The sequence below is a fragment of the Alligator sinensis genome, unplaced genomic scaffold, assembly GCF_000455745.1.
Source record: "Alligator sinensis unplaced genomic scaffold, ASM45574v1 scaffold86_1, whole genome shotgun sequence".
Taxonomy (NCBI): domain Eukaryota; kingdom Metazoa; phylum Chordata; order Crocodylia; family Alligatoridae; genus Alligator; species Alligator sinensis.
Window position 1 is genome coordinate 2,545,567 of NW_005841971.1, and position 15,640 is coordinate 2,561,206.

A 15,640-nucleotide genomic window follows, 5' to 3' on the forward strand; every position below is an offset into this window, starting at 1 on the left:
AGAGAGGAAGGAGGACCCGGGTAATTATAAGCCAATCAGCCTAACTTCTACCCCAGGGAAGATGCTGGAAAAATTCATCAAGGAGTCTATATGCAATTGGCTTGCAGAAGGTAGGATTCTGAATGACAGCCAGCATGAGTTTGTTGCAGGCAGGTCTTGTCTTACCAACCTCATCTCCTTTTACGATCAGGATCCTTTTACTCACCACCTGGATGAGGGAGAGGAGGTTTACATTGTATACCTTGACTTCCAAAGCCTTTGATCTAGTATCCTATGATCTTCTCATGAGTAAACTGGAGGACTGTGGACTCAACCGTGAGACAGTTAGGTGGGTAGGGAGGTGATTGCAGATTAGGACCTAGAGAGTTCTAATGGACAGATCTGTGTCATCTTGGTAAGAAGTGGCCAGTGGTGTCCCTCAGGGGTCAGTGCTTGGTCCAGTGCTTTTCAACATCTTTATCAATGGTCGCATTGGATAAAGAGAACACTGACCAAGTTCATGGACAACATCAAGTTACGGGGAAGCGTGGTCACACTGGAAAGTAGGCTGCAGATACAGGTGGACCTAGATAGACTAGCAAATTGGGTAGATTACAATCAAATGAAGTTCAACAGCGAGAAATGTAAAATGCTCCATCTGGGGAGAACCCCCCAACACACACACACCTACAGGTTTGGCAATGCCAAACTGACCGGCACCATGAATGAAAGGGACCTGGGGTTAATAATAGACCACAGTATGAATATGAGCCGGCAGTTTGACACTGTAGCCAACAAGGCAAATCATACCCTGGCGTGCATCAATCGATGCATCTCCAGCAAAACTAAGGAAGTGATTCTTCCACTCTACTCTGCATTGGTGAGACCGCAGCTGGAGTTCTGCATCCAGTACTGGGCACCGCACTTTAACAAGCACGTAGTAAAGCGCGAGAGAGTCCAAAGAAAGGCCACCCATATCATCAGAGACTTGTATGGCAAGCCATATAAGGAAAGGCTGAGGGGCCTGAGACTCTTCAGCCTGAAAAAGAGAAGATTGAGAGGGAACTTGACAGCAGCTTACTGCTACATCGGGGCATAAATCAAGGGCTTGGTGAACAACTGTTCACCAGGGTGCCCTTGGGGATAATCAAGAGTAATGACCATAAACTCCTGGAAGATCATTTCAGGCCTAACATTAGGAAAAACTTCTTGACAGCCAGGGCGTCCAGACTGTGAAATAGACTCCTGCCAGAAGTGGTGCAATCACCTACCCTGGAAATCTTCAAGAGGAGACTGGACGGTCACCTTGCTGGGGTCACCTGAACTCAGTTGTCTTTCCTGCCTGGTGCAGGGGGCTGAACCCAATAATCTTCCAAGGTCCCTTCCAGCCTCGCAATCTATGAATCTATAAAAAGCATTGGTAAGAATCAGTTCATGTTCAATTGCTACCGCATGTTTCATGCAACCAGCCAGCTCACATGAAAACCTGCAGAAGATGAAGTCTTTTAGCTAATTTTTCCATACAAACAGTGCAACCTGTTTAGCCCATGAACATTAGGTTATTCCTATTACAAATCAACTCCTTTTTGCATCCATTACCTAACAGTTAATGGATGTCATGTATTAGCTGGATTAAATATCAAACAACAGAGATCATTTGGGACATGAATGAAGATATGATTTGATTCCCAAGGGTACACAGAAAAACTTGTCTTATTAACCTCAAACAAAACTGTTTTTTGGTTGAGAAGGGGGATTGATTTCAGGAGCCTACCATTCACATGGCCCGGCATTTGGATTACTGAGGACAGACATATGCACAACCTAGTATAAAATGCACGAGTCACCAAGGTATATTACACCAGGATCAGAAATGAACAGATATGCACCTATCCCAGAATAGCTCAACCAGTATGCAGCTGTTATGGCTCTTTGCCTGTAGGCAGCAAGACAGCCTTTAGCAAACAGATACTCCAGAATAGCCATGAACAGAGAAAGTTGGCATTGAGCAAAGTTATCCCTTTTTCATCTGCCCTCTACTTTTGTTTTTTTACAACATTGTAATGCAGATTACTTTTCTGTAAATGTTATAATTATCTATGACTTTGCCTTACATTGCGCCATGATGAAGTTGATCAAATTCCAAAGCAATCCAAATAGGTATGCAGATATTACGGTGGTCATACAAACTTTTAAGCAGAAAGTGGTTTCCAACCTTACTTAAAACAGACCGATAATCTGTTGTTATTGTGCTATAGGCATACATAAAATAAGATGGCGCATGTCTTTCCATGCAACTTTATTTGGCTTCTTTTGTGCCAAAAGATTTTGGGATACTGCCTTTTTGTTAGAGTTGGTCGAAGAGTTTCAGGTTGTTTTGGACGTTTTTTGTTTTTTGTTTTTTTTCTTCAAATGTTGCCCCTCTTTTTCTCCCAGTTGTTTCTCATGTGCCAGAAGGGGAAAAATATTCAAAACAATGATACCAACCTTTTCATTTTGAATGTATATACAAATATGAGAAATTATGGAAAAAACAAACACTTATGCAAATCAGTTGACTTCACCACAACAACATATTTGGACATTTCTTTGAGAGACTGTCGAGAAATTTCACCTGGGTCAGGCATGTACATGTTGTACTGGGACTGCTTTATTTTGTTGGTCTGTGTCTTTTAAATAAAATTGTTTCATGATCTTAAACTAGCCATGCATTTTATGTTGCAAAGATTAGGACAGGTTAGGAGAAAGGAAAAAAAAATACAGGGAACAATTATAAACCTGAAATATTATCCAAAGGTAAATTTGTCACAGAAGTGTAAAGAATACTTGAAGAGTTACAATAGTGGTACTATTGGACATGAAGAATTACATGAATCTTCAACTAGACTCCATGCAAAACATTGGATTTGGGGTGGGTAGCAGAGGCAATGCAAAGGAAAAGGTCTTGATTCCAAGAGAGGTGTAAATGCTACCAGCTGCCCTCCAGATATTTTGCAATTAGCTCATTTTCCAGAGAGATCCTGAAGCAAAAAGACTAGTTTGTGGTATTATCTCAAAAAAGAAAGAGAAGCTGTGGAAGTGAAAACAAAGCAAACGTAAAAAACATCCAAGTACAGTTCAAGAACAATCTCTTCTCCTCTGATCTGGATCTCAGAACAGCAACAGCTTCTGCTTCAACACCGGAGACAAAAGACGACAAAATGGATTTCTAAGCCCTTTTTTGGAGTTTGCTGTAGTCCTCCAGGCTTCAGTAGAACAATCTTTGCGTGGAGGTTAACATAGTTGAATCAATCTGATCACTGATGAAAATTCAGCTGCTATCGATTCCCTGCTTACACTGATTGCCCTTTCCAGGTCAAAATAGAGACCCATCCCATTGTTTAGTAAATACAGTATTCTGTTCACTACATCAATTACCCTGACCCCAGGGGCTCTGAGAGCCTCGCCACTCACCCATTTACAGTGACAGCTGTCATGCTAATGAATCCATGTTGACATTATAATTAAACCATTATACAAAGTGAGGCCTTGCGCTCTGCTGTGCAGCAAACATGCAGCTCTCTCTGGAGAGGTTTTCCTATTAGAGAGGTAGGTGAATATGGTAGGATGTTACAAAAGTTTCAGAAGATGCAAAATTCACTGGTGGGGACAGCTTTAGATAAACACTGAATTTAGGATGATCCTAACCTACACAGATGGGGGTGCTTATCTTTGTCTATTTGTATAGCTGGTGCAATCTTAGAATTTCCTTCCAACCTAATTCCTCAGTAAAATTCTCTGAGTAGAGCTTCACTTCAAAACAGAAACAAAACAGATTTACAAATAATGAGAACTGTTAGAGCCCTTAAACAACTGACCCCACAGTTCTAAATTAAGGTCTTCAGGCTTGACCCCCAACAGTAAGGCCATAAACTGGGAGTCCCTTAGGGACAGGGAAGAAGGAACCCTTCTTTTAGAACAGCAGTCAGGATACTGCCCAACCATCAACTAAGGCTGGGGATTTCCTCTACATTACAACTACCACTCAGGATGGTGGTTGGTGGTTCAGTACAGCAAGGCATCCACAAATCCTTGCGACTGTTGAGGTGTCTTTGCAGCTTGTGGCTTGGGTATATGGTATTGCTCTTTTGCAGGACAGTTGGAATCATATCTGTTCATTTGCTATTACAGCCTGTTGTGCCTACAGAAAGTATGCTAGACAGAGAACTGCAAGGGGACACAGCCTTGAAAATGTAAGTGAAACATTTAGGTAAAGGAGCCCCTTAGGCTGGAGATGTGGGCCAAGTAAACACAGAGTACGGTAGAAGACATGGATAGCTTTTTAGAGTGGAGCAGTGCTGTGGAGAACCTTGAGCATAAAGAATCTGGGCTTGATACAGAATAGGAAGCCAATAGAAGGAAGTCCTCGTGCAAAGGGATCACATTTAGGGATAAGGCGGTGAGGCCTTGAAAGACATTACTTTTACGTAGTCTGGTACCAGTCATCTAACTTCTACAGATATAACAAACAACACTTCTGACAGCAAGATGCCATGAGAGGCCTTTGACACTGAGCTAGGAGATCTTGGGAAGTCAATGTACATCTCAAAATTGCACATTCCAAAAACAAACAAAAAAAATCAAAGGTTTTCCTTAGCCTAGCAAGCTCATAAGGTGAGGGCTACAGAATGGAGTCTGTAGCCATTGACAAAGAAGGGAGCAAGAATGGCTTCACTTCTGGGTGCCTTTACACCTCAGTTCAAAAGACCAGATGCCATTTACCTAGGTCAACTGAGGATAAAATGTAAATCAGGGCTAGAAGTCAAGCCTCTTGCATTATAGCCGCTCTGCTGACCAACCCTATAAGTATGCTAATTTGGGACAAGATTTTTTTTCAAAAGGTAAAACATACTGTCCCACATGCTTTCATGACATTCACTGTACATTGGCATGGAGTGACCTTCCAGGGTTTCCAAAAGGAAACTCACAACATTTTTGCCCATGGCCCATTGGCACAGCAGCTAATGAATTTGACTTCACAATAGATGAGAATTTCCTTTTTTAAAGGTTTATGGCCTAGACTTCATCAAAGAAAGTCTTTGTAACAGCAACCAGTGGAGCCAGCATTTTGGGACCAATGGTACATGGTAGAGATGTGAATTATTCTTCGTAATCTTGATGGCATGGGGTAATTTCCACTATAGGTATACAGGTTATAGCCTGACACTGAAATCACATATTCATTTTTCTTTCCTTTACCATACTGGGAAAGATGCAATCATCATGTTCAAATGATTAGAAATACATACCCGAACACTCAGGGTATGTTTAAGAGTGAATTGCAAAGTTGATTCAATGTATTTTCCAGCTGACAAGTAAGTTTTGGTTAATATCACCTTCCATAATCACTTGGGCCAGCCTTTTTTTTTCTGTAGCTTAAATATGGAGGTGTTATTTGCACTATTAAAATATTTTGTACAAGTTTCAACAATCACCACCACCCAGCTTTGCCTATATAATACATATTAAAAAGTAAGGAGTCCACTTCCTTTGGTAACTAGTGCACATAATCTAAGGTAATTAGATTATGTTTAGACAGGTTCTCTGCCAAGTTCAGTCCCTAAAAGGCTGCACTCCTGTGACGCTGCTCCTGGTTCCATTGTACTTGCTTCATGAGTGTGGTAATCCAATGCTACCTTTAACAAACTGAGGTTGGACCTGTTCCGCCCGGTTCTCCTTCTGTACTTACCTGCCACACCTTTGGACTAGGGACAGACATTTAAAAAGCCTGAGCCTGAATTGATTCAATCTTTGCAGGTCACTCTAACCTGCAAAGCTTGAACTGATTTGGAGGTGGATAAACATTCTCTTTTCATTCTAGAAATGCAGGCACATGCCTGCACTGGCTCAGTCTTTTGAGGGGGGTGCTAGACCAGCCCTCCCATGGCTTCCACAGAACTGAGCTGAGTGGGGCATGGCCAGGCCCTGGCAGGATGTTCTGATTATTTCCCCCTCCCTCCTCCTGAGCAGCCTAGCAGGGAATGTTTCTCACCCCTAACTCAGTGTTTATCAACCCATTAAGAAAACAAAGGCTCTCTTCAAGCTCTTCCTAAACAGCTTTTCCAAGGAAGGCCATTAAGCTACCTGTTGATTAGCTCCAAAAAGTCTGTCTGCCTTTGTCGTCTCCCACAGCATGGACCATAGCCAGCATGTGGTCTGCTAGTTAATGCTGAGGCATCTGCATAAAGCAGAAGGGTGTGGGGAATAATCCCTGTTTAGCAGGGAGAAGCCAGGCAGATGCTGCTGTGCCTGCAAATCTTTGCTGGAGCTGCAGCCAGGGAGTAGAGGGGAGGAGCCAGCCCTGCTGTGGAACAGAGAGCCCCACCCAGCCCTGAGAGCATGCCAGGATGCTGGGGGAGTCTAATTTATTTTAAACCAGCAAGGGGTCTGGGACAGACATTGCATAAACCAGTTTGACCCAAATCAGGTAAGTCTGATACTACATTCAACCAGATTTATGTGCACTGAACATCTGTTCTGTTACAAGCTTAAACTAGTTTCTGATCACTTAAACCAGTCGATGTGCAATGTCTGTCCCTAGCCTTGATGATAAGAATAAAATAACAGAAAGAGAAAGTAAATCTTGGGAAGTGTGATCTTCTGCCCCACTCTGAACCAGGCAGTGGCTTCCAACCTTTTCACACAGCTCCTCTGTCCTTATACCTGCCTATACCATACCATGAATGGTTATAGACTGTTAGGCATTTCATCATTCTCCCAGGAATGTCTTTACACACTCAAGAGGACACCTAGTTACTCTTAACCAGTCACACAAAGATCAATCCCAGATCTTGCTTGAGTCTAATAACACAATTTCCCAGGCTCATGCCCTGTGCTTGATGAGCCAGTACTCATCCTTCAAGCCAAGCAGTCTGATTCCCACACAGGGTCTTTATCAATTTACCACATCTCCTTTCCGTAGCCACTACTTGGCCAAGCATCTGTTTCTTAATACACTTCTTACAGTATTTATTCCTTCTCACAGTGGCAGGGAACTCTGTTACGTTTAAAAGAGTCTCTCAACCCTGTTCCCATCTGCCAAAGTTGACAAAAGCCACCCTCACAGGATTGCCCCGCTAATGCTCACATTAACTTTCATCACCTGCCACACCCACCAGTGTCACTTTCATTCCACTCAGAGATCCCATGCCAAATCTTCACTTAAGGTAAGTTTCTCCTTCCTTCTTCCTCTAATTAGATTCAGCTAGCTCCCTGCCAGGAGCCAGGTGAGTCGCTGCACCTCTGTGTCACTTGCACAAGCCTGTGCTTCTGTGTGCACCCCTCACTGGGGCACTGACCTTCCCAACTCACATGGGCTTTAACCTCTGGTTCATTGACCAAAGCCAATAAGGACAGGCTTCATCCTTGCACAGGCTCTTGCTGCAGATAGGGTGGCTATTTGTCTGGTTTTATAAAGGACAGCCTGGTTTTCTGCAACTCTGTCCTCTGTCCTATTGATACAAAACCGGACACCTTTGTGTCTTCTATTTTCCTCCACAGACTTCCACCAGTCTGATGTAAAGGCGTCCAGTTTCGTATCAATAGGACGGAGAACAGAGTAGCAGAAAACTGGGCTGTCCTCTATAAAACCGGGGTGCTTGGTCATTTTGTGTCCCAATTCTTTAATGTCTTCACCCAGTACAGTTATTTATCTGCTCCCCAGCAACAGTCAATGCAAGTTCCCCTCATTGCAACAGGGCTTAACAGGCTCCCTGTTACAATGAAGGACATCATATATACAGTGGATCTGTATACAGTAAAATAAAGATTATAGGAAGGTAGGACTGGAAGGGACCTCACAAGGTCATCTAGTTCAGTCTCTTGCTCTAGGCAGGATCATCCTGGACTAAGCCATCCCAGACAAGTGTCTGTCCAGCTTACTCTAGAAAACTTTGAAGGATGGAAATTCCGCAATTTAGGTAGTCTGTTCCATGCCTGGCCATCATCATAGTCAGAAAAGGTGCCTGTAGATGTGCTGGGAGGCTGCTCCAACTGTAATTACAGTGCATCACAGCTGACTTGATTAATCAAGTCTGCTGGTGCATGTTAATTAGCACACTACAGCCAGGCTCCGCGTCTCATGTATCAATGTCCCCATGCTTCAAAATGGGGGGAGGCAGGGGCGTTTAATTAAAACTTGTTCAATAAGCTTTAGTTAAAGCACCCCTACCACCATTTTGAAGTGCGGCAATGCTGATGCACAAGACCCTGTGGCACTTCAATTAGAGCAGCTCTCAGAGCCGCTCTAATTAAAGCGCCACCCCACACCCCCAGAGCATGTGTAAAAAATGCCCAAAGTTCCTTCTAATCTCCAACCTAAATTTCCCCTGATGAAGCCTGAGGCCATTGCTCCTAGTCCTATCCCCTATGACCACAGAGAAAAGTCCATCTCCATCCTCTTTGCAATCACCTTTCAGGTATTTGAAGACTGTTATCAAATCCCCCCCACCCCATCTCTGCCCAAGTCTTCTCTTCTCCAGATTAAATAACCCTAGCCTTTTCAGCCTTTTCTCATAAGTTTTGCCTCTCAGGCCCCTAATCATTTTTGTTGCATTGCACTGGATTCTTTCCAAACGATCCACATTCTTTTTGAATTGTGGAGCCAAAAACTGGGCACAGTACTCCAGGTGAGGCCTCATCAGTGCTGAACAGAATGGAAGAATCACTTCCCTTGATTTCCATACACAAGATACCCACTGACAGTCCACATGATGTAGCCCTATTGATAAAGATAGCTAGATTTGCTAGAAGCAAAAAATAATTTTGCACCTCTAGGAAAGAAATCTAGACTACAGCAGACTCTCTAAACTAGAGATCAAAATACCACCCAAAAATAGTCAATATTTCACAGAAAATGTGACAGCATCCAGACACGTGTCCTCTTTAAGTTAAATGCTTCAGGTTAATCCAATGCTTCATTCAGGATACAGGATGGATGATGCTTGACTTTGCACCCTTAATAAATGTTCTTTTAATCACACTTTTTAAAAAAAGCAAAAGGGGAGAAAAACCCTGAAAGTCCCTCACGTGGGCATGTAAGTGGCTAGTAATCCACGTTGGAACACTTAGGCCCACTCAGACCTCTATAACTTGAGCACATGAGTATCTTATAGCAGCAATAGGTTGTCCTCTCTGTCAAACAGTGCACACACGCTGCCAATGAGTTCCATAGATACTTGCTGTTAGGAAATTTAAAAGGAGCCCACTCAAACAAGCAGAGGTTCTTTGACCCAGTTCAGCTTTTCTGCCACATCGTCTTTTACCTGTACAACTTGGTCCTGTCTTCTTCATCTTGGCTCCTCGTCATCATAGAGAAATAGGGATGGAGGGGACCTCAAGAGATGATCTAGTCCAACTGGGAATCAAACCTGCATCATGGACCCATTCTGCAATGTTAAAAAAAACCACCACATGAAAATAAACCCCAAATTGCCATCACAGGCTTATTTTCCAATTATAATTTATTAAGACCTAAAATCATTCAGATATAACATTCACTATTATTGTGTGTTTATCCAGTATCTAGTGTCTCTGGGCACTTCTGTACTATAAACAAATAAATATATTCAAATTTGGACTTCCAGTCAAGACGGGGGCAGGGATGGGACCCAATTCAAAGCAGAGTTCTGGAAACCAGATTTTACCAGTCATTTTTTTCTGCCTATGTGTGCCAGTCTTTTTTTTTTTTTTATCAGTGATAAGAAGAAAGAGAGGCCCATGCAGTGGCTTGTTTTAGTGCTCATCCCTGCTACAGATGGGTCCTGAGGATCCCCAGCGTAATCCCCATTGCCTGAAATTTTTACAAGATCCCCACAGCTCTTCAATTACCTCCCTTGGCCTGTCAAGACTCCAGCATCTCAAATTCAGTTAGCTGGTGTTTGGACCACCGCCAAGGGCCAGCCTTTGCTCCTAATGACAGCCAGCTGAGGGGACACTGAGAGGGGCTGAATTCAATTTGCAAGCCCTCTAATCTGATTAGGGGAGCAGGGTTTTTATTTTCTCCGAAGTTTGCAGTAGCCAGGATGAATGATGGCCAAAGGATGAGCTGTCAACGTCAACAAAAGCTCAGAGACAAAAAAGGGGGCAAAAAAGGAATTAAAAAAAAAAAGAGAGAGATGAGTCCCCTCTGATGGACAGCATAGAGAGCTGCTGAGTGAATTGTTCAGGTGACAATGTTTTGTTTGCAGAGTGTCACTCTCTCTGTCTGTGCCTGGGCTGTAAAAGTAGGAAGGGAGCCAGCTACTAGGCAGATGTCAAACAGGCAAATTCCCAAGAGGTCTTAAAATATATATATTCACACACACACACATTATTTTAAAGGTCCACTGCCTAGCCCTTCTGCAATAATAAATATTTCAGTATTCTGCAGTAGTGGTCCAAAATATTGTGTGTCCTTCTGTGCTTGTTCAGTATTGCAAGATATTAAAAATAGTTTAAAAAAATAAACCAAAGAAAACTAAATAGTCAAGAGAATGGTTACATAAGAGTCTGTGTGGCTTTCCTCTCCTGTTGACTTCATTTTCCTGAGACCAGAAGGAACATCCAATTGTTTTAAAAGCTTTTCCTCAGACAGCAAAGTCTACAACTAACACATATATAGTTACTAAACAGAAAAGAGAAAGTACAGTGCTCCTTACATATTGACTTCCTATTAAAAAGTAGCTGAACTGGTGATAGTGAAGATTATTTTCTTACATAAGTCTTTAAAGAAAGGGCAACAAACTGCTGATTTTCCCCTGCTGACTGTTTTTAAATTTATTTTACTACTCACTGTGCCAGAGCTTGGGATAAATAAGCGACCTCCTTTAGGGATGCCCTGCCTTTCTCCACAATGACAGTTCAACCTCAGTCATCCATCTAGCATTGGAGTTTTCAAGCTTGTGATCATAGCTAGAGATATACATATATTTTTGTTCATATTTAAAGAATATTTGTAGCCCTGTATCCAGCTATTTATAAATGAAATAGTCAGACTTTAGGTTGGAGGCAGGGAAAGAAGGATTATAAATGAAGATAGAGGATGGGTGAAAATGATAATCACGGACCCATTCCAGTTTCCCATTTTACAATGATAGACCTCCATTGACTTCAGTAGGAGCATTCCTGATTCACACTGATGTAATTTAGGGCAGATCATGGCCCTGGGAAAGACAGGGCAGCAGCAGCCAAAACTCCAGCAGGGGATACAGAGGGGATGTGGTGGGACAGTCACACCCCTTTTCAGACCACACTGTGGGAGCAGCAGTAGGGAATCCTTTTTTTCTTTTTTTAACTCCCAGAAGCAGGTAAGAATTCCCCCACCTCCTTTCCCCCTCCATGCTCAGTAGCATGTCCCCTCCCCTTCTCTTCTCCCCCTTATGTGCCCACTGTTGCTGCTGTCCCCAGCTGACCTGGGGCAGGGGAAGCTCCAGAGCTGCTCCTGCCCTTCTCCAGCTGGGCTGTACAGAAAGCCAGGCTCAGCCAGGGATAGTGGCAGTGATGGCAGGGAGGGTTCTCCCACCGCCCCCCCCGGCCGTAGTTGGGTCCCCCCCCCTGCCACCACTGCCTGTCCAACCTGGGAGCAGAGCAGGGCAAGGAAACTCACCCACTGCTACTGTGGCAGAGGGACTTTTGAAAGTTTGTAGAATGGCATCAATCTGTAGGTCTTAATTACAGAATCCTAAAGTAATCCATTGATTAGCAGAGAATCTAGCACAGAAAACATATACTGTTTCTAAAAAAAATATTATTCATCTGCACCCATGCGTTAAAAAAGTTCCTGCTTCCTATAAAGCACATTGGTAGGCAGCAGGGAAATGACAACAAAGCAAGAGTCTACATTAAAAAAAAAAAAAAAAGAAAGAAAAAAAAGACTTGGGCAGCCAGACTTGACTAACACATTGGAACGAGAACCAGCAAAGGCAGCTGTTGGTGATCCATCCAATGTCAGCAGAGCAGCACAAGCACAGACAGTTCTTATGGCAGAGGAGAAAAAGAGACTGATAGGATGGGCTCAAGTCATGCATAGAAAGTAATTCAACACTACAGAAGGAGCAGAGAAGAAACATTTTAACTTGGTGAACATGCAGAAAGTAACAACCTTTTCCTGTAAAATTGCTGCAGTGTTGAAGAAACAGATGATAAGGCCTGAAAATGAGGGACTTGTGACAAGGTGGTTTTGAGGGAGAATCAAGTTATACATTAAGAGACAAAAAAAAAAAGTCATAGATAGAAGAGATGATGTCAGCTACTCTATAGTAGTAGATGGTTGTAGTTACAGTCCAGGGCACAGTATAGACTTAAGCCCCTGTCTATGAGGAATAAGCCACAAAGTTATTCCACAAAAAGTGTTGAATAACTTTGCGGCTTATTCCTATCATGCCATTAACTGAACATATGGCCATGCACTCTCTTGTAGCTGGGAGGGGAGCCCACAGCTGATGTGTCTCAAAGCCACAGAGGTGGCCCATCATGACCCCAGGCTCCCCCTGCACCAACAGTAAGGAGTGATTGGATCCGATGCTGGATCCCATAATCATGCCTCCTGCCATGCACATGTAGCATGATAGGAGACATGATTGTGTAGACCGTGTATCTAATCCTCTCATACCTTTACCTGAACATCTGGCAGAGATTTTGGCTATAAGCTAATGTAGCAAAACCCCCAGCTTGTTTGTTTTTTTCCTTTTAAAATGCATTCCCTCCCCTTCCCCAACCATTTCTGACTTTTTCTTTCCCTCTCTATTCCCTATAGATAAATATAAGTGAGCTAAGACATAGGATAAGCTTCAGAATTTTATTTTGGTAGCAAATTGTATTTGTTTTGTATTTTCTCCTTCTTTATATTGTATAATTATTATGTTTATATTGATTGTTACAGTTCTATATTACTGTTTTACTGGTACTATATGATTTAGGCCTACATATGTAAATTAGCATAAGTCACGTCAAGTTTCCATTTTGTTTGTCAAGTCTCCATTCTGTCCCCAGGCCTGGTTGTGTAACCCATGACTCACACCTACCCCTCCTATGTAACTTGGTTCCTGAATGAATGGGGATGAATGAGGGTGCTTGAGAGACAATGACAGTAGGTCTAAAAATAGCTCCCTCTGAATGACCGAACCATCAACACCAATACCTGGACCAACGACCCAGCCATTGGAACCACCCTCAGCATTCAAGAAACAAAAGATGAGGCAACCCACCATTGTGCCAGGCTGCACATGCTTAGTAAGAACACCTCGAGCCCTCTGGGACAGGACTGACCTTGCCTGGACAGGCCCTCCCCATAGAAGATCAGAGGTAGTCTGCCCCATAAAAAGGGGAAGTGAAGACTGACTCCTTGGGACACCCTCTCCATCTGGCCCAGCACCATGCCACACCACCTATCCACCCAGAGGCCCTGCCGGCAACCCCTCTCTGGACGACACCTACTGGACAAGGACCCCTTTCCAGCCTGGATAGGTAGCTATCACTCCCCACCCCCGCTTCAACCAAGGACTTGGACTCTGCTTCTCTTCCCTACCTGGACTCCAACCCTTCCACTGAATCTCTTTCTCCTGCTGCCATTGTGAGTGTTTGTGGGGGGGGAAACCAATAACTTCATGGGGCTGTGTATTGTGTTGTCTGTTTAATAAACCTGTTATTCTGAAACCCCGAGTTGGGTTTTTGCCTGTTTCCTGACTGTTTCCTCCTTGCCACCACTTATCTGCCCCCCCCAGTCTCCAAGCTGTCAGCCTGTTTCCAGCCCCAAGCTCTTAGGTTTCTGCCTCTCTCTCTCTTTCCTGGGTGTCTCCTCCTTGCCACCACTTACCTGCCCCCCCACCCCAATATCTCAGCTGTCTGCCTCAGTTTCCAGCCTCAGTCTACCTTAAGTAACCCCAAGCCTCAGTTCCTCAGCCAGCTGCTCTCTAGTCCACTGGTTTTAATCTCAGTTCTGGCAACTTTCACTCCCTACACTTTAACTCTCTCTCACCTTAACCTTCCTCCAAGTATCCCAAGTACTCCAAGCACACACATATATACCGTGTACCGTGTATGTATACATACATACATACACACATACACATGATATACAGAGATAGATAAATAGATAGATATACACACACACACACAAACACACACACACACACACACGTCATTGTGTATATGATATATACACTATAATTAGTGATCTGTGCATGTGTACTGAGTGTGCGGGTATGGACAATTGATTTTTGTCTAACTTTTGGTGTGTATATAGTGTATAGGGTGCTTGAATTGGTGATAGGTATGCATGTGTCTAGGCTAGATTGGATGTATATGTGCCTGAGTTGGTAGGTTGGTAGTGTGTGTGTGTATCCAATTGATTTGTATGTTTGTATATGTGCAATTGTGTCACACCCTCCTATCTAACAGTGCAATATTGAGATCCTGAGAGTTGGCCTGACCCCACAGGGCAACAATAAGGTTGGATGAACCTAGAGAGAGATTGTAGTTGCCATTATTAGAAGCTTTTTATGAACAGGTTAAGCAAACACTTGGATTAAATGGTTTAGACAGGGAAGATCTTTCCTTGAGCAAGGGGTTGGAACAAATGACCTCCTGAGGTCCCTTTCATCCCTATTTTCTATAATTCCAAGTTGCAGGAGCTCCTAGGTGGGACAGGTGGAATTGCCTATAGACACCAATAGTTTCTATTATAGGACACTGCTTTCCTTTGCTTCTAAAAGGAGGAATCTACATATGCACTGTACCATGGAGTTGACTAATTAGGTGCAGTAAACTAATTAACTCCAAGGTAGGATAGTAGTGTCAGGGACAAATATTGTCCTACAGTAGAGTTATTTAGTGTGCTGCAAAGCATGTGTAGATGGTGACTGGGCCTGACTGGGACATGAGGGTACCAGTTAGCCCCACACTGGAGCACCCACGTGTCCCAGCCAGCCCCTCTGCAGCATGCTGAGCTGTGACTGAGCAGCCCCAGCCTGGCAGGCTAACTCTCCAGGCCCATTGCCAGATGAAGCTGCACTGCCCGGGCTTAACCTGCTGCGGTCCCAGGAGCACACGTAAATGCTGCACCCAGGAGCAATAAACACTAGGGCAAACTGGGCAACCTCCTTGGCTCAGTAAGGAATCCATGGACCTCCTCTACCTAAAAAGAGAAGCTTATAAAGGATGGAAGTCAGGAAACACCAGTAAGGAGGAGTATTCAGCACTAGCCCACACCTGTAAGGAGTGAACTAGGAAACCCAAGGCTGAAACCAAACTCAAACTGACTACAGGAATCAAAGACAATAAAAAGTCCTTCTTCAGATACGTGGGAAGTCAGAAAAAGAAACAAGGGCAACATTGGACCCTTGCTAAACCAAATGGGGCAGCTGATAACCAACACCCAGGAAAAAGCCAATCTCTTTAATGATTACTTTACATAAGTCTTCTACCAGCCCAAGGGGATCACCTGTCTGACAAGATGCAGGATTACCAGGGTAAGGGCAAACATACGCCCATCACTGGCTTTTGACCTGGTGTCCCATAATGTCCTCATGGTAAAATTGGGGAACTGTGGCCTTGACAACCTTATAGTCCGATGGCTGGGGAACTGGCTCCATGGTTGGACCCAGAGAGTGTTAGTTGATGGAACTGAATCAATATGGCACATGGT

At 43.6% G+C, this 15,640-nt stretch overlaps 2 long non-coding RNA genes across 2 annotated transcripts in view; one reads left to right on the forward strand and one right to left on the reverse strand.

Moving 5' to 3' along the window:
* LOC112549815 overlaps positions 1 to 15,640 on the forward strand; it is a 111,314-nt gene that overhangs the window by 86,398 nt on the left and 9,276 nt on the right. The window lies entirely within an intron of this gene.
* Positions 1 to 15,640, reverse strand: part of LOC112549816 — a 35,130-nt gene that overhangs the window by 7,608 nt on the left and 11,882 nt on the right. The window contains exon 4 of the long non-coding RNA XR_003093350.1: positions 9,282 to 9,404. This is a non-coding gene — a long non-coding RNA (uncharacterized LOC112549816). The remainder of the gene's footprint in view (positions 1 to 9,281; positions 9,405 to 15,640) is intronic.